The 23,740-nt window shown below is 40.7% G+C and overlaps 1 pseudogene; it reads right to left on the bottom strand.

Annotated features, from left to right (window-relative positions):
• Positions 1–23,740, bottom strand: part of LOC133086992 (protein DDI1 homolog 2-like) — a 67,421-nt pseudogene that overhangs the window by 1,101 nt on the left and 42,580 nt on the right.

Here is a 23,740-nt window from a genome sequence, read left to right as displayed (position 1 = left end):
TGATGTTGTGTATATGGTGGGACTGGAAGGGAGTCCTCTATTATGAGCTCCTTCTGGAAAACCAAACGATTAATTCCAACAAGCACTGCTCTCAATTAGACCAACTGAAAGCAGCACTCGACGAAAAGTGTCCAGAATTAGTCAAAGAAAATGCATAATCTTCCATCAGGATAATGCAAGACCACATATTTCTTTGATGACCAGACAAAAACTGTTACAGCTTGGCTGGGAAGTTCCGATTCATCCGCCGTATTCAACAGACATTGCACCTTCAGATTTCCATTTATTTAGGTCTTTACAAAATTCTTTTAATGGAAAAAAATTCAATTCCCTAGAAGACTGTAAAAGGCACCTGGAACAGTTCTTTGCTCAAAAAGATAAAAAGTTTTGGGAAGATGGAATTATGAAGTTGCCTGAAAAATGGCAAAAGTAGTGGAACAAAAGGGTGAATACATTGTTCAATAAAGTCCTTGGTGAAAATGAAAATATGTGTCTTCTGGTTTTACTTAAAAACCGAAGGCACTTTTTGTCCAACCCAATATTACACCTTTCTGCACAAGCTTGGCTCATAATAGTCATCTGGGCTCCTGAGTCAACAAAGGCTTTCGAAGGATGTCCATTCACTTTGCAGTTAATATAAAGCACCACTACTCGGCAAAAACTTTCCAGACCCTCTTCCATAGCTATTGTCATGTTTTCCTCAACGTTCTGTGGCCTTATATCTTCTTCTATCTTTGCCTGAGCCTCAAGATCAAAAGGATCCGCAGAAAAGAGATGAATCCTTTCTTGCTCTCTCCAGGCTCGGTCCTGCTGCTGCTGCACCAGGATCCTAGAAGATTTCTCAAGATCTCCTCTGAGCAGAGCATCTGCCAGGGTGGATTGCGTTCCTCCAGCAAGGACAGCTCGTGGGGGAGTTGGCCAGCAATAGGTATCAGAACAAGGCTGGATTGTCCAAGCCCCGATGAAGCTATTTCTCCAGGAGATGAGTGGGACTGTGGGTTCCTGGTGGCTGGCACTTCCCAGAGTTGGTTTTTTTGTTTGTTTGTCTTTTGTTTCTTTTTTTCTTATGAATGTTGATTTTTATTAGGAGGTGGGTTTTTTTTTTATACACATGAGTAAAGTAGGCTATAAAAAGAAGTACCTCAAAATAAAATGGCTCTTAGCATATCTCCCCTCGCCTTTCACACTTCTCACTTTGGGAAGTACTGCTGACTGAAAATATCCAATTATATTCCTTTGAAGAAAGCTTTTTGATAAACTACGCAAGTCTATTCGGGGTAAGTTTGGGAACTGCACGGAAGGCAGAGGGTCTGCATTCTCCTTCTTTCATTAAAATCCCAACGTGGCCATCTTTTAAGACTTAAGCAGCCAGTAGTCCCTGGTGGTCTATGGGGGGACCTCTCAGTGGAGACGATCTGGCTCTCGGCAGCTGGGATGCCGGACTCGAGCTCGCACAGCGCGGAAGCTGTGCAGCTCCAAGTCAGCGTCGACCTGGAGGGAAAAGGTCACCTCGAGGAGGTCCCTCCGCACACAGTACACGGTGAGCGGCACGGCCCGGACCCGACCCAGCTCGGCTCAGCGTGGCCTCGGCGCGGGGCGGCAGGGCGGCGGGGGGCCTGACTGGTGCCGCAGGCGGAGAGCGCGGGCCGCTGGCACGCCCGCCCGCCCCCCCCTTCCCTCCCTCGCACACGCTCAGGGACGCCCTCCGTCCCGCCCTCAGCGGCATGCGCGGTGGCCACCACCCGCCTGCGACGGCCTCTCAGGGTTTACTTGAAAGAGTGCTGCTCGGGGCTGTTATCTATCTGGTTAAGTAGATGAAGCGTGGAAAGACCCTATGCTAACACATATATATGGAATCTAAAAAAAAAAAAAAAAGGTTCTGAAGAACCTAGGGGCAGGGCAGGAATGAAGACGCAGACGTAGAGAATGGACTTGAGGATACGGGGAGGGGGAAGGGGAAGCTGAGATGAAGTGAGAGAATGGCATGGACATATATACACTACCAAATGTAAAACAGATAGCTAGTGGGAAGCAGCCACATAGCACAGGGAGGTCAGCTCGGTGCTCTGTGACCACCTAGAGGGGTGGGATAGGGAGGGTGGGAGGGAGACGCAAGAGGGAGGAGATATGGGGATATATGTATTTGTATAGCTGATTCACATTGTTATACAGCAGAAACTAATACACCATTGTAAAGCAATTATACTCCAATTAAGATGTTAAAAAAAAAGTATTGATTAATACTTCCTTTTCTGCTTGTGACATTGTTATTCTGAAACAGAAAGAGAAACTAGAGTTTTCTGTTTCTGGAGACTGTAGAAGAGAGGGGAGAGAGTTGGGGGAAGAAAAGGAGGGACGCACCCCTTCTTACGAGAAAGAGTGAAATGATAAATTTGACATTGCCATGAGACACTTTTCTGGAAAAACAACTTTTACACCAGGTTCTAAGACAGGAAACATTATATCCATACTCTTAAACTGCTTCACCTGCCTCTTCAGTGCCGAGCAGATGAAGATGTGTTTAGAGGGCTGACCCTAAGCTCTACACAGATCTTAATAATCAAAAATGGATTAAATGGATCATAGGTCTAGATGGAAAAGCTAATACTATAAGACTTCTAGAAGAAAACATAGGTGAAAACTTTTATGACCTTAGGTAAGGCCAAAACTTCTTAGATTTAACACACAAAAAATAAACCATAAAAGGGGAATTCTCTGGCGGTCCAGTGGTTAGGGCTCCACACTCTCACTGCCGATGGCGAGGGCCTAGGGTTCGATCCCTGGTCAGGGAACTAAGACCCCACAAGCTGCGTGGCCAAAAAAATAAATAAATAAAACTTTAAAAAATATATTTTAAAAAAAGTCAACTGTTTAAAATAAATAAATAAATCATAAAAGGAAACATTGATGAATTGGATTTCATCAAAATTGAACATTTTAATTTCATAAATATTAATCATTTGCTCTTGGACAAAAATGTCAATTGCATTGATTAATTCATTTTACATAGTTATTAAATGTCTATTATGTGTCAACACCCTTCTAGGTGCTGAATTATGGCAATGAATTGGATTCCCTCTATTATACTGGACTGTCACAGGAAAATGAACATTTTAAAAATGTTTTCAACAAAGGAAAAACACAAAGCAAAGAAAGTTTATTAACACAAACATCCCTGCCATATGTTTTAAGTTTTTTGCTTAAGTACATGGACGGGATGCAGTACCAGGAAATAATGGGAAAATACTGAGAAATAAGTATGTGTATTATCATTTGGTATTTGTTGAATCTTGTATCATTTGAGCAAGAATCCTGGGGATGTGGATGCAGGATAAAGAACATTAGAGCTTTGGAGGATGGTCTGAGGCCACATTTCACTCCATATTATTTATTGTACTGTGGGACTTGAGCATCAAGCAACCACAGATTAGATGATTAATTCCTTCCATGAGCTGTGGGATCGCAGACTGTGATGAAAATGCCTATCTTGTAGAGTTGTAAGGATTAATGAGGTAGTAAATGTGCAGTGCATAGCTATACCTCAATAAGTGGAAACTCACTGGATGATGATGATGATGGTCATAAAATCCAATCAGGTTCCAAAAGCTGACCAAGACTGAGAAGCTCACCTGTTATTTTTGAGAAGTGTGCCTCTTCCGCTAGGGTCTACAGGAGGAATGGGGCACTTCCTTTCCTCTCCCCATCCTGTGCCCATGACAGGTATCACTAACCAACCCACCACAGCACTGTTCAGTTAGCCTGGATCAGGCTTCAAAGTCCTCTCCAGGCAGACAAATCTGATCTGTTTACAGTTAGCACTGGAGATAAATGTATCTACCATTCCTGATTTAGGATTTAGTAGACAGCTGAAGAAAGACTATAAATTTATTTTTCCTACAAAGTTAAAGGCCCAAGTTAGGCCTAAGGAGGGATGACTAGAGGTTCTAGAAGGTGTTTGGACACAATGCAGTACAAGTTTATTTCCTAAATAATCAGTCACTGGTTGATTTGTTTTTTAATTTAGTTAAACTATGTTTTTCTGTTCGTTCTAAATTTGGAAGTAAACGATTAATCATTTACCCAACTCTTGGGATTTCTTGAAAGTAGGTCTTTGACTTTTCAGAGCCTAGAGCCATATACCCGCTGTCGCATTTTATAATTAGAGAGGTTGTTTCTTAGGTTAGGAGGCCCTTGGGCTCTATCGGACAGGAAATAGCTCCATGAGGCAGAAAGAAAGCCTGTCAGGTCGATGTTCTGGTGATCTGACTCAGCTAAGGCAACGATGCTCAAAAGAGCAGAACCTCCCTTACGGCATGGTTCTCAGCCTTGGCTACTACGTAGAATCAACTGAGCAGTTTTTAAAAACCCTTATGACCAGGCACTGGCCCTGACCAACTATATCAGAGGCTCTGCAGATGCTGCCCTAGTGTCAGTATCTGAGTTAAAGCCAAGGTTGAGGACTATTTTCCTAAGGTGTTTGGAAATTTACAAGGAGTCTCTGGTGGCCCAATAATTGGGGCAGAGATATTACTGGCATTTTTCTTGGCAGAGATATGGGTTAGATGTCATAATGTCTTATAATGCCTAGAACAATTCCCTCCCAATAAAAACATTGTCCCACCCTTTGAATGTCCTACCAGATATTGATACAGTTGAAAAATTTATATGATCTGGAACTTAACTCCACCTTACATATAAACACAAAGTATTATTTGCATGTTTTTAATTAATACACACTGAACTTTCCCAGAATGTAATCGACATATAAATCAAGGTAAAATTGTACTTTATTTATTTAGAAATTTATTAGGAGTTGCTTTTCTTGCCAGATAATCATATGACCAATATCAGTACTACTTGTGGTATTTGAATTGTCAGCATTTGTAGCTGTGGTTTCCATGGTGATTCTATACATAGGTGCCAGCATCTGATGATTTCATCATGCTTGAATGTTTAGATATTGCAATGTATACTACTTTATTATAATATACACTCATTTAATATCTCTTTATGACTAAATATTGATTTTCAAATATAGTGTGTTAGGTGGGTTATATAATCTGAATTTCATTCCAGGATAGTAAATGTGGTGTGATAAAAGATTTCTTATAAAAAGGAGCCCTAGGGTTGAGATAGGGTTCAGAACTTCTGATCTAGGGATTCCCTTTGTGATCTATAATAAGGCACTTTCAGTTTGCCTTTCTGTTTATTGAGCATGGAAGTCCCAGCAAGCCCAGGACAGGGGTGTGTATAACTTTGAGCAAGTTACTTAATGTCTCTAAGCTTCTGTTTCCTCATTCATAAAGATGGCATAATAATAGTACTTACCTCATAGAGCTGTCAGGAGAATTAAATGAGATCAATCAGGAAAAGCAAACTGTGTTGACGATGACAATGATGATGGTGATGATGATAAATTAAGTAGTACAATTCAGAAAGAGACCAAAGACTCTTTAATCCCTTTCTCAACCAAGCACATCACTTTGCTTCTTTTCTCAAGATTGAACACTGCCCAGAGCAGATATCCAGAACACTCAGTCTTGCATGGAAACACCTTGCGTAGTCTCTGCTTCTTCATTCTTGTAGTTGTTTTGAGTAGTAGTCATGGCTGGAAACTCAGGATCTTTTTTTTTAATGCCTAAGGAAGAGTTGCAGGTTTTATCACGGTGTCAGTATTCTGGGATCTCAGAGACTCTGCACCTGGAGATATGCTACTTTGACTGGACGCTCTTAGGGTCTTTCAAAGTGGAGCCAGGCAGCACCTTCTTCTGTTTGTTTGTCGTTTGTTTATTCCACTGTCTTTTCATCTTACTAGTACCCTTTTATCTCATCCTTGCCTCCATGTAAACTTGTGAGAGCTATGCCTCGTCTTTGGGAAAATCTAAACTAGATGTTCTGTGCTCTTATGAACAGAAGGACTAAAACTCTTCTTTCAGGGCTCATCCATAAATCTTAAAAGCCAGAACCATGGGGGCTTCCCTGGTGGCGCAGTGGCTGAGAGTCTGCCTGCCGATGCAGGGGACACGGGTTCGAGCCCTGGTCTGGGAAGATCCCACATGCCACGGAGCAACTGGGCCCGTGAGCCACAACTACTGAGCCTGCGCGTCTGGAGCCTGTGCTCCGCAACAAGAGAGGCTGCGATAGTGAGAGGCCCGCGCACCGCGATGAAGAGTGGCCCCCGCTTGCCGCAACTAAAGAAAGCCCTCGCACAGAAACGAAGACCCAACACAGCCATAAATAAATAAATAAACAAAATAAATAAAAATTAAAAAAAAAAAAACTCAGAGGAAAGGAGAGCCAGGGTCACAGGCTTATGGAAAAAAAAAAAAAAAAAGCCAGAACCATAACATTCCCTTCCCATTTCCACCCAACCCTGACTTTACTCACCTGGAGTACTATATTTGCTAGTGAAGAGACTCTATTTCCCTCATTTCAGGAAGGACACTGTCTTCTGTTGCTGTCAGAGTCCGTCCAGTCTATGCCATATAAACTGTCAAGTTTTGTAACCATAACAAACCAGGGTCTCTGTCCAGGAGCAATCCTCTATGTAATCCGGTTTTTCACTGTGAGGACCTTAAGTACCACAGTAGGAAGTGGTGGAGAGGGGTCCATAGCCAGCTGTGGATTTCCAGCTGAGGAAGCACTGAAAAGGTAACATATTCACCCCATATTTTGAGTAAGATGATACACAAACCATTCCAGATAGAGGAGCCTCCATCTAAAATGTTAAGGACCCTCCAAAATGAAGGTTCCACAATGAGTATCTAATACCATCTAGTAATACAATTTCTTCTTACTTAAGGAGAGTTAGTATTTATTGAGTACTTATTAACAGCTGGGAATAGTATTCAGGCTTTTACAGTCATTGTCTTAACTAATTCTCGCAAAAGCACTTTGAGTTAGGAACCAAGACAATTCATTTTACAGATGAGAAAACTGGAATTCAGAGAGGTTAAGTTACTTGACTGAGTAAGTGACAGGATCTAGACAACCCTAGTTTGTCTAGCTCCAAGGTTCAGGAGATCAGTTGCCATGCTTTAGGCTACATTGCCTTACCTAACATGCTGTACGTGTTATAGTTTACACATGCTCCCTTGTATTTGCTCCTGGCATATCCACTAGTCTTACTTAAAATCCTGGGTTTGGACTTCCCTGGTGGCTCAGTGGTTAAGAATCTGCCTGCTAATGCAGGGGACACGGGTTTGATCCCTGGTCCGGGAAGATCCCACATGCCGTGGAGCAACTAAGCCCATGCGCCACAACTACCGATCCTGCGCTCTAGAGCCTGTGAGCCACAACTATTGAGCCCACGTGCTGCAACTACTGAAGCCCGTGCTGCTCTAGGGCCCGTGCTCCGCAACAAGAGAAGCCACCGCAATGAGAAGCCTGCGCACCACAACGAAGAGTAGCCCCCGCTCACTGCAACTAGAGAAAGCCTGCACGGAGCAACAAAGACCCAACGCAGCCGGAAAAAAAAAAAAAATCCTGGGTTTGACCAGAGCCCCCAGCTAACCAGACCAGCACTGCCCCATGGAAATAAAATGTGAGTCACAAATATGAGCCACATTTATAATTTTAATTTTTCCAATAGCCACATTTTAAAAGGTAAAAATAAATAGATGAAATTAATGTTAATATAGTTTATGTAACCCAATACATCCAACTTATGATTTCAACATGTAATCGATATAAAAAAAATTTATGAAATAATTTACACTTTTTTTTTACTATACCTTTGCAATATGGTGTGTATTCACGCTTTCAGCATGTCTCAGTTCAGACTACCCACAATTCAATTGCTCAATGGCCACATGTAGCTAGAAGCTACTGAGCTGGACGTTGCCAGTCTAGACTCATAGATCCCAATCCTCTTAATAATCTTAGGGGCTCTTCTGGAGAATAGAAAGGAAAGAATTGGCAAGATGAAGAGCATGTTTCTAGTTAGTGCTCGATTTAGTACAAGAAAAAAATAAAAGTAATAAACTCTACAATTTCCATCTATAACTAGTGGTTGGCTTAGTTGCCTGAGAGCAGATGAGAAGCTGAGTGATGGTTTACGTGACATGCTCTTAGAGGGGTGCTGGACACAAGAAGATCAGGAAGCTCCAGACCCCGTCCAAAGGGTTGGCCCATGAAGCCAGCTCACTGAGGGCATCCAATAGTGTTACCACCACCTCTCAGTCCTTCTCCTCACATTCACTCTCACACCTGCCCCTGCTTGAGAAGCAAGGTGCATGAGGCAGCCCTCAGGAGCATGGCACAGGCTCTATTCTCCTCACACTGAGTCTGACATCTGGAGAGCAGAGGGAAACCTCAAACCTCCCCTGCCCCCACCCCCATGGAGAATCCTCTACCCTAGCGGTTCACAAACTTTTGCACACATCAGTGTCACCTGGAGGGCTTGTGAAAACTCAGATTACTGGGCTTTAGCTCAAGAGTTTCTGATTCAGCAGGTCTGGTCTAGGGCCTGTGAATGTGCATTTCCAACAAGTTCCCAGGTGAGGCTGCTGCTACAGGTCAGGGGACCACACTTGGGGAACCAGCGCTCAATCCTAAAGAATCAAGGGACTTCCCTGGTGGCGCAGTGGTTAAGAATCCGCCTGCCAATGCAGCGGGACACGGGTTCGATCCCTGGTCCAGGAAGATCCCACATGCCGCGGAGCAACTAAGCCCGTGCACCACAACTACTGAGCCTGCGCTCTGGAGCCCACCTGCCACAACTACTGAGCCCAGGTGCTGCAACTACTGAAGCCTGCGCGACTATAGCCCCTGCGCCACAACAAGAGAAGCCACCACAATGAGAAGCCTGTGCACTGCAATGAAGAGTAGCCCCCGTTCGCCGCAACTAGAGAAAGCCCATGCACAGCAACCGAGACCCAACGCAGCCAAAAATAAATTAAATTTTAAAAAAATCTTAAAAATCAATATATAATTCAAGAGCTAGAACAAATCTAAAAGGCACAGGTACCATTTTCACCCTTAATGAGACAAATATGATTTTTACATAATTGATGTGTTTGGCTATTTCTCCCCTGTCCCCCATTATTTCCTCTAGTCCAGGAAGGGATAAAGCGATCATGATGAGGAGAGAAAACACTGAAGGGAAGAGATTAAAGAGGCAGGAAGGTTGGAGGGAAATAAGGAGGAGGTCTGGGATAGATCACCGGGAGTTCAGGGTGGTAAAGAATCACATGAAACCTGTACTCAGGAGGAAAAAAGGCAGCAAAGCTGCCCCCAATTCCCCTCAGCTAGGACAGATGCACAGACTAGAGGCAAGTTTGCCGAGTCACAAAGGCATCTCAATAGAGATGATTTTCCTCTTTGCTTTTTAGGGGGGACACTGTGTCTGAAGTCTATGTGACAGTAGGCAGTAGCAAACACATCAGGAGTCTGGGACACCCCTTGGTGCAGGTTTCTTCTAACCTTTTAGGGCACCTGGATTTTAAAAGGAGGGGCAGTGAGACTTGCTGAGTTGCAAGCAGCTGGGAATTTGGCATGCATCTCTGGAGATACATACTGAGCCTGGCTCAGAACTTCCAAGAAAACTCAGTGGGAGGGGAGGAAAAACAGTGCAATGACATGACGCCTGGTAGGGCCCGCCTTGGCCTTGCTGAATTGCCCAGAGATTGCATTCCAACTGCACTGCAGTGACCCGATGTTCCAGTAAACAAGGAGGGGATGGAATGGACAGACCTCAGATCAGGCTATGCTGGGGCTTTTAAAATAAAACACAGGGGGCCAGCTGGGTGTGGCCAGAGTCGGGGGGTGCCTTTGTGCACTTCCTGGATCAGGGAGGTACACCCACACCACCCACCAGGCACACACATACACATCCTCACTTCCAGTGGAACTTGGACAAATACCAAATCCTCAGATGGTCGAGTCTGCAATGGTCAGAAACTGGTGAGCTCCTTTAGGACACTTCCCAGGAACCCTAGAACAAGAGAGTGTTCAAAGGGGCCACTGAGTTAGGCCAAGCCAAGCTGCTGACTAATGCTCTCCACTCCCTAAGCAATACTTCTGCCTTCCAGAAAGACAAACAGAGCCGCCACAGACAAACACAGTCATTCAATCCATTTCCCCATTTGATTTCATAGTATAAAACAACTGACGAGCCTATGATTTCTTGGGCTTTTTCTCCCCTCTCTGCCTCATCCCACACCCTCCTATTTTCTCCACTTCATTTCACCAGCCAGCAAATGGGCTTAAGTAAAAAATCAGAGGGACTTAGTAAACATATGAGGAAGAGTGCTTGGGCTTAGAGAGCAAGGTTCTGGAAGTTCCTTCTCTAAGTGTCCACCTGCCTGGGGCTTTGTAGCCCAAATAGCATATATAGTTTCCCCCTCCCATCACATAAATGTGTGAGTGATATTCTAGATTCCACATGACTACAAAGTGACCAAAGAATTTATCGTTCACACTGGGACATCTCTGAGAATTAAAGGGGGCACTATTGAAAATTCTGGGACAAAGCCCTTACCTGCATGACTGGTGGGTCCATTTCTTATCCTACATGGTCACCATTCTGCCCCACTTCACAGGTGACTTTCTTTTTTACTATGACTGATTTGTCCTTTCCCTTTTCTGGTTTTGACCTATTATTCCTTTATTCTCTTGGATAATAGTGATCTTCAGGCAATAATTAGATCTCTAGTTCAAAGTGGGGAAAAGGCAAGTTTTAAAAATTCCCCATGTAAAAAGCTATATGACTCCTCCACTGAAGCTCTGAGTGGTGTCTTCCAGCAGTCTCAAGAAGCTGTTTTTTTATTCCAGAGACTTACTTCATTCTGAATTTTAGTGTCCAGTAAGTATTGTCAGCTTTTACTTACCAAATGGTCACGCCCCAATTTTTGGACAAGCAAAACAGCATGAAAAATGGTGATGACTGCTTGAGTACTCACGGCAGGAAAAAAGCCTTTCTCATACTGTTTCCTTCAGAGTAAGGATAACAGGCCCTGCCTCCTTTCTGTTTCTCCAGTGTGCTTAAAGTACTGTGGGGATTATTTCCAATGTTTATAGCCACACTGTGAAGTTCTAGGCATCCTCATTTTATTGACTGGGGCTGTACATTGAAGCCAGAAAAGGGAAGTAGCCAAGTAGTATCCAAATCCAGGTTTACCTGGTCCCAAAGTCCATGCCTGTGCTCCACCAGGCCATCCATGCACCGGCCTTTGTAAATCTGAATTGACCTCCTTCCCCAGGGGCTGTGGAACCTTTATACCCACAGATGGCAGCCTTCATAACACGCCCAGGCCCTCCCTCATAATTGGCCAGTCCTTCTCAGTCAGCTGACCAGCTTAGAATAACCCTTGATGGACCCTTGCTTATTCTTCAGAGACCCATTTTTCTTTCTTTTCCATCACAGCTGTGATGATTTCATACTCCCGGAAGCCCTACTTATTGCACACCGAGGCTCAGGCAGCCCCAAAAAAGTACTGGCCATGGTAAGGCTTGGGCTGGGGGTCTGACAGTTTCTGCTGAAGTTCAGAGAGGTCAGAAAATCTTGGACCCGGTAATAAGATGAGATTAAAAACAACAATAGTGAGAGGAAAGTTTTAGTGACTTTGGGTCTAAGTGTCCTCTGGGAGCAAGACTCAGTACCAAGCAAAGCTCTCCCTGGCCAAGTGCCTGCTAGGGCAACATTCTGTGCATGGAAGCAAGGAACACGTCTGCCTAGAGCTGGGAGCAAAGTGGCGGAGACTAGGACAGGGATTTAATTACCTGGATATCTGAACACCCTTCCTCATCCCAACTGAGTTACGTCTGATCATTCTGCCAGGTGTATACATTTCTGTATCACTAAATGACCATTTCTCACAATGCCTGCCCTCCTTCCTTTCCCCTGCCTCTCCCAAAACATAGCATAGTGGGCCCATGAGCATGGGCTTGGAAATCAGATACCTCCGGGTTTGCTTCTATTGGCCGTGTGATTTTGGGCATGTTTCTAACTTCTGTCATCCTCATCTATAAAATAGGGATGATAAGTAGAATGTACTAGAAGGATTAAAATAAGTAAAGTTATAATTCACCTCATATAGGGTAGGCACTCAATAAATGGTTAGTGTTGATATTACTGCTGTTGCTGTGGCTTAAGTTTGGTGTAAGTTCTTCCTCCAGAATCAGCTAGCCTGAGTGCAGTAGGAACGCAGAGCATGTAAGAGATAAAAGGACCCTAGCATCCATTTAGTCTAACTTCTTCATTTGGGAAGGAACCTGATGTTCAGAGGAGGTTAATTGGCTTGTCCAAGGTTATTTGCCTGAATAGTTCCAACCTTCAAATAAGGAAGTTAATTAGCTGAAGCAGTAGAAAAAGCTTTGGCTTTGGAGTCAGACATATGTGAATTTGTTTTCCACTTGCCAGCTTGGAGGTCTTAGACAGGTAACTTGACCTGATTCTGCCTCGTTTCCTTATCTTTGTCATTGAGATAGTAGAGCCAGTCTCCCAGGATTGTGTAGAGGACTTAATGGGCTAGTATAGATCAGGTACCCAGTGGGCACTAATTGCTTGGTTCCCCTCACATCACTAGAACATCCCAGGGCCGGTTAGAACAGGACAGACCAGTAGAAGGAACTGAGTGCTAAATGGAGCTTAAAAACACAATGGGTTTTGCCTAAAAGTTGAAATTGGGACATTGAGAAATAACTTTTGCTTATTAATCTGCAAATGCCCACTTTACAGCAAAGTTTGACACATTAATCAGACAGGAATTCTTTCTGGTGAAGCTGAGAGCAAAGATTGAGAAGCTGATATGTGGTCTGACCTAGGACTCTAAATGAGGGAGAATGAAGAGAGCTGGGGGCTGGAGTGGAGGAGAGTAGTCAGGGAAGATAATCCTGACAGTTTTAAACTGACCTTCTAGAATATCTTCCAAAACAATTTTGAAAGCACCCTGGTTTCTAGACACAAATTACGTTTTGAATTGGTAACACAAAGTAGAGGGTGGCTTTGAGATGGGTGGCCATTTTTCAGATGCAATGGTTTTGGAATAAGAAGCACAGGCAAGTTTTGCAATGAAAAGTGAGTTCTGGTGTGGGTTTGTTCCAAGATGAATATGGAGAAGGACACAGACACTCCACAGCAGCTCAGCCCCTGAGTGATCTAATTATAGGTTTTGAAATGGACCTAGAGGCAGAATTTGGAAATCTAAAATGGAAAGACAGAGGAGAAGCAATTTGTCAACTAGACAAATGACTGACTGTAAAAAGTCCTCTGGGGAGAAGAGGGTTTGGAAAAATGCTGTGTAAGCCATTTCTAAATGCCCCAGGGGAATTAGAATGCACTTTTCTAGGAATAATTAGGGTGAGGTTGATTGAGTCTGAGAGAGGACTATAACATTGTGCCTGTAATTCACCCAGATGCTGGGTGACCTGTGGAATTGAGAGTAGTGATTAGTACTATTAGCAGAAGCGAAGTATATGGCCCTGTTTAACAAACAAACAAACGAACAAACACAGAAGAGAAGTTTGTTCTGAATTATAAACTTCTTAAGTACTGGGCCTAAGTTTTTGTCACCTTGTAGTCCTAGTGCCTGCCTAGGGAATGCATTCAATAAATATTTAATTAATGAACTAATGGCCTGGCTGCCTTATAAGATAATGAGTTTCCCAGCATACAAGGTATTCAAGCAGTAATCCCTCAGCAGGAACTGTATAGATGGTTTTAGGATCTTTTGGAAGTAACTGATAATCATTAGGATTCTTAACAACCCTAAGATTCTGGGCCTCTAGCAGAGTACAGTAGTTCTCTATGACAGTCAGATCTGATTCGAACATTGGGGTCCCAAGTAATGATCGTAAAGATTTTCAGGGAACTCTGGAAAAGAATGGATGAACATAGGAAAATACAACAATCCAAAATCTATGGGATGCAGTAAAAGCAGTTCTAAGAGGGAAGTTTGTAGCAATACAAGCCTACCTCAAGAAACAAGAAAAACCTCAAATAAACAGTCTAACCTTACACCTAAAGGAACTAGAGAAAGAAGAACAAACAAAACCCAAAGTTAGTAGAAGGAAAGAACTCATAAAGATCAGAGCAGAAATAAATGAAATAGAAACAAAGAAAACAATAGCAAAGATCAATAAAACTAAAAGTTGGTTCTTTGAGAAGATAAACAAAATTGATAAACCATTAGCCAGACTCATCAAGAAAAAGAGGGAGAGGACTCAAAACAATAAAATTAGAAATGAAAAAGGAGAACTTACAACAGACACCGCAGAAATACAAAGCATCCTAAGAGACTACTACAGGCAACTCTATGCCAATAAAATGGACGACCTGGAAGAAATGGACAAATTCTTAGAAAGGTACACCTTCCAAGACTGAACCAGGAAGAAAGAGAAAATATGAACAGACCAATCACAAGTAATGAAATTGAAACTGTGATTAAAAATCTTCCAACAAACAAAAGTCCAGGACCAGATGGCTTCACAGGTGAATTCTATCAAACATTTAGAGAAGAGCAAACACCCATCCTTCTCAAACTCTTCCAAAAATTTGCAGAGGAAGAAACACCCGAAAACTCATTCTATGAGGCCACCATCACCCTGATACCAAAACCAGACAAAGATACTACAAAACAAGAAAATTACAGACCAATATCACTGATGAATATCGATGCAAAAATCTTCAACAAAATACTAGCAAACAGAATCCAACAACACATTAAAAGGATCATGCACCACAATCAAGTGGGATTTATCCCAGGGATGCAAGGATTCTTCAATATATGCAAATCAATCAATGTGATACACCATATTAACAAATTGAAGAATAAAAACCATATGATCATCTCAATAGATGCAGAAAAAGCTTTTGACAAAATTCAACACCCATTTATGATAAAAACTCTCCAGAAAGTGGGCATAGAGGGAACTTACCTGAACATAATGAAGGCCATATATGACAAACCGACAGCAAACATTGCTCTCAATGGTGAAAAACTGAAAACATTTCCTCTAAGATCAGGAACAAGACAAGGATGTCCACTCTCGCCACTATTTTTCAACATAGTTTTGGAAGTCCTAGCCATGGCAATCAGAGAAGAAAAAGAAATAAAAGGAATCCAAATTGGAAAAGAAGAAGTAAAACTGTCACTGTTTGCAGATGACATGATACTATACATAGAGAATCCTAAAGATGCCACCAGAAAACTACTAGAGCTAATCAATGAATTTGATAAAGTTGCAGGATACAAAATTAATGCACAGAAATCTCTTGCATTCCTATACACTAATGATGAAAAATCTGAAAGAGAAATTAAGGAAACACTCCTATTTACCATTGCAACAAAAAGAATAAAATACCTAGGAATAAACCTACCTAGGGAGACAAAAGACCTGTATGCAGAAAACTATAAGACACTGATGAAAGAAATTAAAGATGATACCAACAGATGGAGAGATATACCATGTTCTTGGATTGGAAGAATCAGTATTGTGAAAATGACTATACTACCCAAAGCAATCTACAGATTCAATGCAATCCCTATCAAATTACCAATGGCATTTTTTATGGAACTAGAACAAAAAATCTTAAAATTTGTATGGAGACACAAAAGACCCCGAATAGCCAAAGCAATCTTGAGGGAAAAAAATGGAACTGGAGGAATCAGACTCCCTGACTTCAGACTATACTACAAAGCTACAGTAATCAAGACAGTTTGGTACTGGCACAAAAACAGAAACATAGATCAATGGAACAAGATAGAAAGCCCAGAGATAAACCTACGCACCTATGGTCAACTAATCTATGACAAAGGAGGCAAGGATATACAATGGAGAAAAGACAGTTTCTTCCATAAGTGGTGCTGGGGAAACTGGACAGCTACATATAAAGAATGAAATTAGAGCACTCCCTAACACCATACACAAAAATAAACTCAAAATGAATTAGAGACCTAAATGTAAGACTGGAAACTCTAAAACTCTTAGAGGAAAACATAGGAAGAACACTCTTTGACATAAATCACAGCAAGATCTTTTTTGATCCACCTCCTAGAGTAATGGAAATAAAAACAAAAATAAACAAATGGGACCTAATGAAACTTCAAAGCTTTTGCACAGCACAGGAAACCATAAACAAGACGAAAACACAACCCTCAGAATGGGAGAAAATATTTGCAAATGAATCAACGGACAAAGGATTAATCTCCAAAATATATCAACAGTTCATGCAGCACAATATTAAAAAAACAAACAACCCAATCCAAAAATGGGCAGAAGACCTAAATAGACATTTCTCCAAAGAAGACATACAGATGGCCAAGAAGCACATGAAAAGCTGCTCAACATCACTAATTGTTAGAGAAATGCAAATCAAAACTACAATGAGGTATCACCTCACACCAGTTAGAGTGGGCATCATCAGAAAATCTACAAACAACAAATACTGGAGAGGGTGTGGAGAAAAGGGAGCCCTCTTGCACTGTTGGTGGGAATGTAAATTGATACAGCCACTATGGAGAACAGTATGGAGGTTCCTTAAAAAACTAAAAATAGAATTACCATATGATCCAGCAATCCCACTACTGGGCATATACCCAGAGAAAAGCATAATTCAAAAAGACACATGCACCCCAATGTTCATTGCAACACTATTTACAATAGCCAGGTCATGGAAGCAACCTAAATGCCCATCGACAGATGAATGGATAAAGAAGTTGTGGTACATATATACAATGGATATTACTCAGCCATAAAAAGGAACGAAATTTGGTCATTTGTTGAGACGTGGATGGATCTAGAGACTGTCTTACAAAGTGAAGTAAGTCAGAAAGAGAAAAACAAATATTGTATATTAACGCATATATGTGGAATCTAGAAAAATGGTACAGATGAACCGGTTTGCAGGGCAGAAATTGAGACACAGATGTAGAGAACAAACGTATGGACACCAAGAGGGGGAAAGCAGCGGCGGAGTGGGGGTGGTGGTGTGATGAATTGGGCGATTGGGATTGACATGTATACACTGATGTGTATAAAATTGATGACTAATAAGAAACTGCTGTAAAAAACTAAATAAAATAAAATTCAAAAATTCAAAAAAAAAAGTGTGCAGGGAAATATACTCTCATACACTGACCATAGAAACATAAATCTATATAAACTTTTGAAAGAAAAGACAGCAGAAACAGCAAAAGCCTTAAAAATGTGCATTACTTTTGCTTCAGCAGTGCACTCCTGGGAATTTATCCTATAGATTATCATACCTAGACAAAAACGTAGCTTAAGGTTGCTTTTCACATCTTTATAGAAATATGTTAAAACCTAAAAGTTTTAGAATAGGAAGATATTTAGTTAATTAATTTAATTTAGTTGTGTCATAACCATATGAATTTTATGCTTCCATATTTTACAGGAGAAAAACACTTGTGATCTATTAGTTAGTAGGGGAAAAAGCAACTAAAGGGTTTGTATTATATAATTCCAAATACATGCTATTTGATGTATGTATAAAATAGCATACCAGAATGTTAGCAGAAGTTATCTTGGGCAGTGGCATTAAAAGTCATCTTCACTTTTTTATGAATTTTTCTATTTTCCCCTCAAATTTTCTACATTGGTCATGCATTGCTTTTGTAATGGAAAACAAAAAATATAATAAAATGTTATAACCTTATTGATTAATTTCTTCTCGCTAAACAATAATCAATGAAGTGCCAGGTTTCATATTCTAAGTTAGCAAGAGTATAGGTTTGCAGAAGTTCACAACTACCAGAGATAAATCGACTCCTTTATGGGCCCAGTCATTCCACCTGTTTGCAAATGAGCAGATATCTAACTACAGAAAGTTACAAAACAAGATAGAATGAGCCTACAAAGGAAGACACATTCTCCCTGCTGCAGAGGAAATGTTAGAGATGGGGTTGGTTACTTTCCAGGTGGTCTTCATACCACATTCCTGGGCATGGCTTAAATTCAATTTTTTTTTATTTTACTTGCCTGTCATCCACTCAGCAATTATTGACTGTTTCTGACCATTGTACTTGGCAATACATGGAATGAGCTGCCACACGCCACGATGAGTTCCCCTCCCTGTCAGTGCTCAAGCCACAGTTGGACGACTGCCTCTCAGGGCTATTGTAGCCAACATGGCGCAGAGGGTGGCAATTAGAACACTGGGGGTACATGAGATGATTTTAGGTGGCACAGGGAATAACCTTTTATTGGCTAAGTTCTTATTTTAGCATGAATTTAAAAGATACTAGTTTTCCACTTACGGTAGTAATATAACATTTTATTTTAAAATACAGTTAAGAAAAGTCATGTAGGTGGAACTTGGATGCGTAAACTTTGGGAAAGTCTTGTGGTAACAGAAATTTCTGTAGTGGGAGAACTTGATATACAAGATCTCTAAAGTTCTTTCAGCTTTAAGATGCTCTGATTCCATGAGCATCAATGGTATTGACTCCCTTTCTTCCAGAAATTAACCACTTATTTGAGGAGACAGGAAATGCATCTGAAAAGCTACCCAGTGAGCTAAGGCTGCATGTATTAATATGTCCCATTTGTTCACTCCACAACAGTCACACCAGCTCCCTTGCTATTCCTGTTCCACCAAAGATCTTTCTGCCTCAGAAACTCATATTACATTATTGGCCCTTTGAAAAGGAAGGTTCTTCCCCAAGACATTTGAATGGCACCTCCTCAGCAAGGTCTTCCCTGTCTCTCGATATTGGCCCCTGTACCAGTCCTCACTCTTACCCTACTTTATTGTTCATTTCTCATCTGTTTCTTTCCTCATGGACTGCGGCTCCACTGATCATAAAAATTCTTATTCATCACTGTATCCCCAATATCTAAAACAACTCCTAGCTCATAGTAGGTATTCAGCATCTACTATGCTAATACTAACCTTATTCATTTGTAGAATTAAAGTTTGCAATTGAATAATAGAAAAATATGTACCTTAGAATTTCAGGAAAGAGAGAAAAAATTGGTGCGGGATGTCATGGAAAGCTTCATGGAGAAGATGCGATGCTAATTGAACAGTGAAGAGCGGACAGTATTTGCATAGACAAAGGGGATTGGGAACATGATGGAGAGAGGAAGGCTGGGAAGCTAAGAGGACTGGCCAGGCCTGGGCACAGGGTGTTGAGGGGTACAGGGGTGACCAGGGTGAGGTTTTATGTGAGGGGAAACAGTGTGATGTAACTGCCTTGATTCAGGTCCAGGTGTTTGAGTTTTATTCCGGAGTCAGCAAAGAGCTATGGAAAGTTTTTGATCAAGAAAGGAGGTGAAACGGGGCTTCAAATTCAAACTAAGTTTCATTGGATTTTGAATATTTAGATGGCAAAAACCTGGCCAAGTGAAGCCAGAGGAGTCAGAGAGAAAGGGCCCAGGAGCCAAACTGGTAAAGACGACAAAAGAGGAAACAACTCCTTAGAAGACCCCTAAAAACTTCCCAAGAACTTGGAGTGTGAGGGTTGTTTTTTTGCTTCAGCAAATTAAGCTTCCTAAGACCTTGTATGCTGTGTTGCTAGATGCTATTAGGACTTTCAACCTCTGCCTCAACCACAAACTAAATAGTGCAATTCCAACCTTCATGGTAGCTCTGCCCTGTGTAGAGGCTGCTCCTGTTTCCTGGAGGTAGAGCCCCCAGTGCTGATGGAAGATTGACCTGTGCCTGCAGCACCTCCCTTTTGTCCTTTCTGGGCGCCATGCACTCTCTTGCCAGTTCACCCAGGAGTGTGGGGCTTGATTATTTCTAGCATAAGGTCAGGCTTCTGCATTTGTGGAAACCAAGGAAGTCCAACCGAGCTGCAAGAAATGGAGTTAACCCAATTTCCCTGGCATCTGGATCACAGCTGAATTACAAAACGTTCTCCAATTGCAGCAGCATCTTATCCAGGAGGAGGTAGGTAAGTTGAAGAAGGTCCCTTTGATCAGACTCAGAATGCCATTCATAATCTGCCTTTTGGGATGGGGTAGTGATTTTATACAAAGCTTTACTTTTTTGTACTTTGAATATATCCCACTAAAGATGTATAGCTAGAGTAATTGTGTTCCAAAGTTACATGAAATAATTCTTTGTGTGGTTTTATTATCAATTCCATTGGTAGTTAATGGTTTCTGATGATATTCAATTTTCGGGTTTGTTTTTCTACACTCTTTTTGATTTAATTTTATTCTTTTATTATATAAAACATTTGCAAATTTCAAAGGCCAAAGCTTAAAAAGGTATGCTTCTAGCTGTCTTCTCGCCATCCCAACCCCTTCCACCTTGTAGCCACACACACCCTAAAGGAAATCACTTTCATTAGTTTCTGGTTTACCCATTCTGAATTTCTTTTTTGCAAAAATAAACAAATAAGTTTTTAAAAATTCATACATACATGCATAAATGTTACTAGATTTCCCAGGGCTTCCTTAACAAACTACCACAAAACTGGGTAGCTTAAAACAACAGAAATTTATTGTCTCGTTTCTGGAGGTTAGAAGTCCAAAATCAAGGTGTTGGCAGAGCTGTGCTCCTTCTGAAACCTATAGGAGAGGATCCTTGCCTTGTCTAGCTTCTGGAGTTTGCCTGCAATCCTTGGTGTTCCTTAGTTTGTAGATGCATCGCTCCAATCTTTGCCTCTGATGTCACATGGTTATCTTTTCCATATGTGCCTCTGCTTCCTCTTGTATAAGGACACAGCCATATTGGATTAAGGGTCCACCCTACTCCAGTATGACCTCATTTAACCTAATTAATTGCATCTACAAGGACCCTATTGGCAAATAAGGTCACATTCAGAGGTATTGGGGATTAGGACAGATCTTTTTGAAAGACATAATTCAATTTATAACACAAGGTATATTCTCTTTTTTAAAATTTTCTGAACCTAATTTCTTTTTTTATTGAAGTATAGTTCATGTACAATATTATATGTGTTACAGGTGTACAATATAGTGATTCACAATTTTTAAAGGTTATACTCCATTTATAGTTATTACAATATATTGGCTGTATTCCCTGTGTTGTACAATATATCCTTGTAGTTTATTTTATACATAATAGTTTGTACTTCCTAATCCCCTACCCCTGTATTGCCCCTTCTCCCTTCCCTCCCCCCACTGGTAACCACTAGTTTTTTCTCTATATCTGTGAGTCTGTTTCTTTTTTGCTATATTCACTAGTTGTATTTTTTAGATTCTACCTATAAGTGATACCATACAGTATTTGTCTTTCTATGTCTGACATTTCACTTAGCATAATACCCTCCAAGTCCATCCATGTTGCTGCAAATGGCAAAATTTCATTCTTTTTATTGCTGAGTAGTATTCCATTGTGTGTGTGTGTGTGTGTGTGTGTGTGTGTATACACATATACATATATACTTTTTTTTATCCATTCATCTGTTGTTGGACATTTAGGTTTCTTCCGTATCTTGGCAATTGTGTATAATGCTGCTATGAACATTGGGGTGCATATATCTTTTCAAATTAGTGTTTTCATTTTCTTCAGATATACACTCAGGAGTGGAATTGCTGGATTATATGGTATTTCTATTTTTAGTTATTTGAGGAAACTCCATATCATTTTCCTCAATGGAAATTAACAATATTAAGACTTCCAATTCATGGTCACAGAATAGCTTAACTTTAGGTGTGGGTTTTATGTTTTATCATGTTGAAGTTCTATCAATTTCTACGTTATTTGGAGTTTTCATCAGGAATGGGTGTTGAATTTTGTCAAAAGTCTTTTTAATAATCTACAGAGATGCTAAAATAATATTTAGCTTATAACAAATAGTATAATGAATTATATTAATGGATTTCATAATATTGAACCATCCTTGCATTCATCCTATCATTTTTATATTCCTGAAAGAAACTCCACCTGATAAATATGTATTGTTTTCTTAATGTGCTAAAAGATTCTGTTCACTAATACTTTATTTCAGGATTTTTGCATTAGTTCAGGTATAGGTATATAGAATTTGGACTTTTTTTCTATATGCTGGCATTTAAGTAGCACTGAGAATTCCTGGTCTTTGTTTTTTTTTTTCCTCCCTTGTTTTCTTTGGGTTTCACTAAGAACTCCTTCTTAAATTAAGTCTTTGTCTTACAGCTCTCTCAGTTGTACTCCACTATTATATTGGAGCCCTGTTGATGTGGTGGTGAGGTGTTGGAGAGGATAAGTGTTCTATAATCTTATGATTAACAGGCCTGAGTCCCTGGGCTCTGCCCTTCAGAAATGTGTCTCATCATTTTTTTTCTTTTCCTCAGACAAAAAGGGTAGAGAGTGCTGGAGCTTACCCTCTCTCCCAGTAAGATAAGGTTCTGGGAAAGTAGTTTCCCCTGGAGGGCAGAACTTTGGTATGGAGAATGCTCTCTGGGCATATTTCAAAATGTTTTCTTTCACTCTGGGCACATTTTTATTTATTTATTATTATTATTTTTTATTATTATTATTTTTAATAAATTTATTTTATTTATTTATTTTTGGCTGTGTTGGGTCTTCGTTGTGGTGCACGGGCTTCTCATTGCGGTGGCTTCTCTTGTTGCAGAGCATGGGCAGTAAGCGCGTGGGCTTCAGTAGTTGTGGCTCGTGGGCTGTAGAGCACAGGCTCAGTAGTTGTGGTGCACGGGCTTGGTTGCTCCGCGGTATGTGGGATCTTCCCAGATCAGGGCTCGAACCCGTGTCCCCTGCATTGGCAGTTGGATTCTTAACCATTGCGCCACCAAGGAAGCCCTGGGCACATCTTTAAATGGTCGCTTTTCCCTTCCCCCTGCTAGAAACCCCAGGATATTTTTCTTCAGTCTTCAATGTGAGAACCTGGAGGTATAAACCCCTCAAAAGTGTGCGATCCTGCCTAAGCCTGGGCCCCTAGGAATGTTAAACTCTCAAGCTAGTCTATGCTCAGCCCCCAAAAATTAGTCAAAATTACCATTAAATGTTTCTACCAGTTAATGCCTTGAATGACTTTGATCTTGGCTGTGATATCTGTACTTGCATGTCTCTCCAAATTACAGGGTGGACGTTTGCCCTATGACTTCAATTCTTTGATGGATCTAAGAAAATTCATTGGTTTTTAGTTTGTGCATTCAGCATTTTTCTTGTTGTAAGGAGGGGAGTAACAGCTCTTTACATGTTGGAGCTAAACTAGAAATAAAGTGTTGGTAAAAATTCTCCTGTGAAATAATCCAGACCTTGTGCTTTTTTTGTAGGGTAATGTCTTGATAAATTTATTTCTTTCTCCTATGGAAATGTGTCTGCTTAAGGTTTCTCTCTTTATGCAGGTCAATTTGGGAAAGAGTATTTTCCTAAGAAATTATCTGGATTTCCAAATTTATTTGCACAGACTTTTTCAAGTTAATGCCATTTTTAAAAAAGTTTCCCGTTTAATTTTTTATAGTATGCTTTCTCATTTTTTATTGGATCAGCTAATGGTTTACCTATTTCATTTACTTTTTTAAGAACCAGCATTATTAATTTATTAGTTCTACTTATTTTCTATTTTTGACTCATTAATTTTTGCTTTTATCTTTACTATTTTATTCCATCTGCTTTCTTTCAGCTAATGTTGATTTTTTCTTGAGGTAAGCTTTATTTATATATGTTAGAATTAAATCTTATATGAATGTCCATGTCCAAACCCACAGAATGTACAACATCAAGAATGAATCCTAATGTAACCCGTGGACTTTAGGTGATTATGATGTGTTCGTGTAGGTTCATCAATTGTACCAAATGTGGTACTCTGTGATGTTGATAATGCAAAAGGCTACGCATGAGTGGGGACAGAGGTATATG

Source organism: Eubalaena glacialis, chromosome 3 (assembly GCF_028564815.1).
Source record: "Eubalaena glacialis isolate mEubGla1 chromosome 3, mEubGla1.1.hap2.+ XY, whole genome shotgun sequence".
Taxonomy (NCBI): domain Eukaryota; kingdom Metazoa; phylum Chordata; class Mammalia; order Artiodactyla; family Balaenidae; genus Eubalaena; species Eubalaena glacialis.
This window is presented reverse-complemented; position numbering and strand designations above follow the sequence as displayed.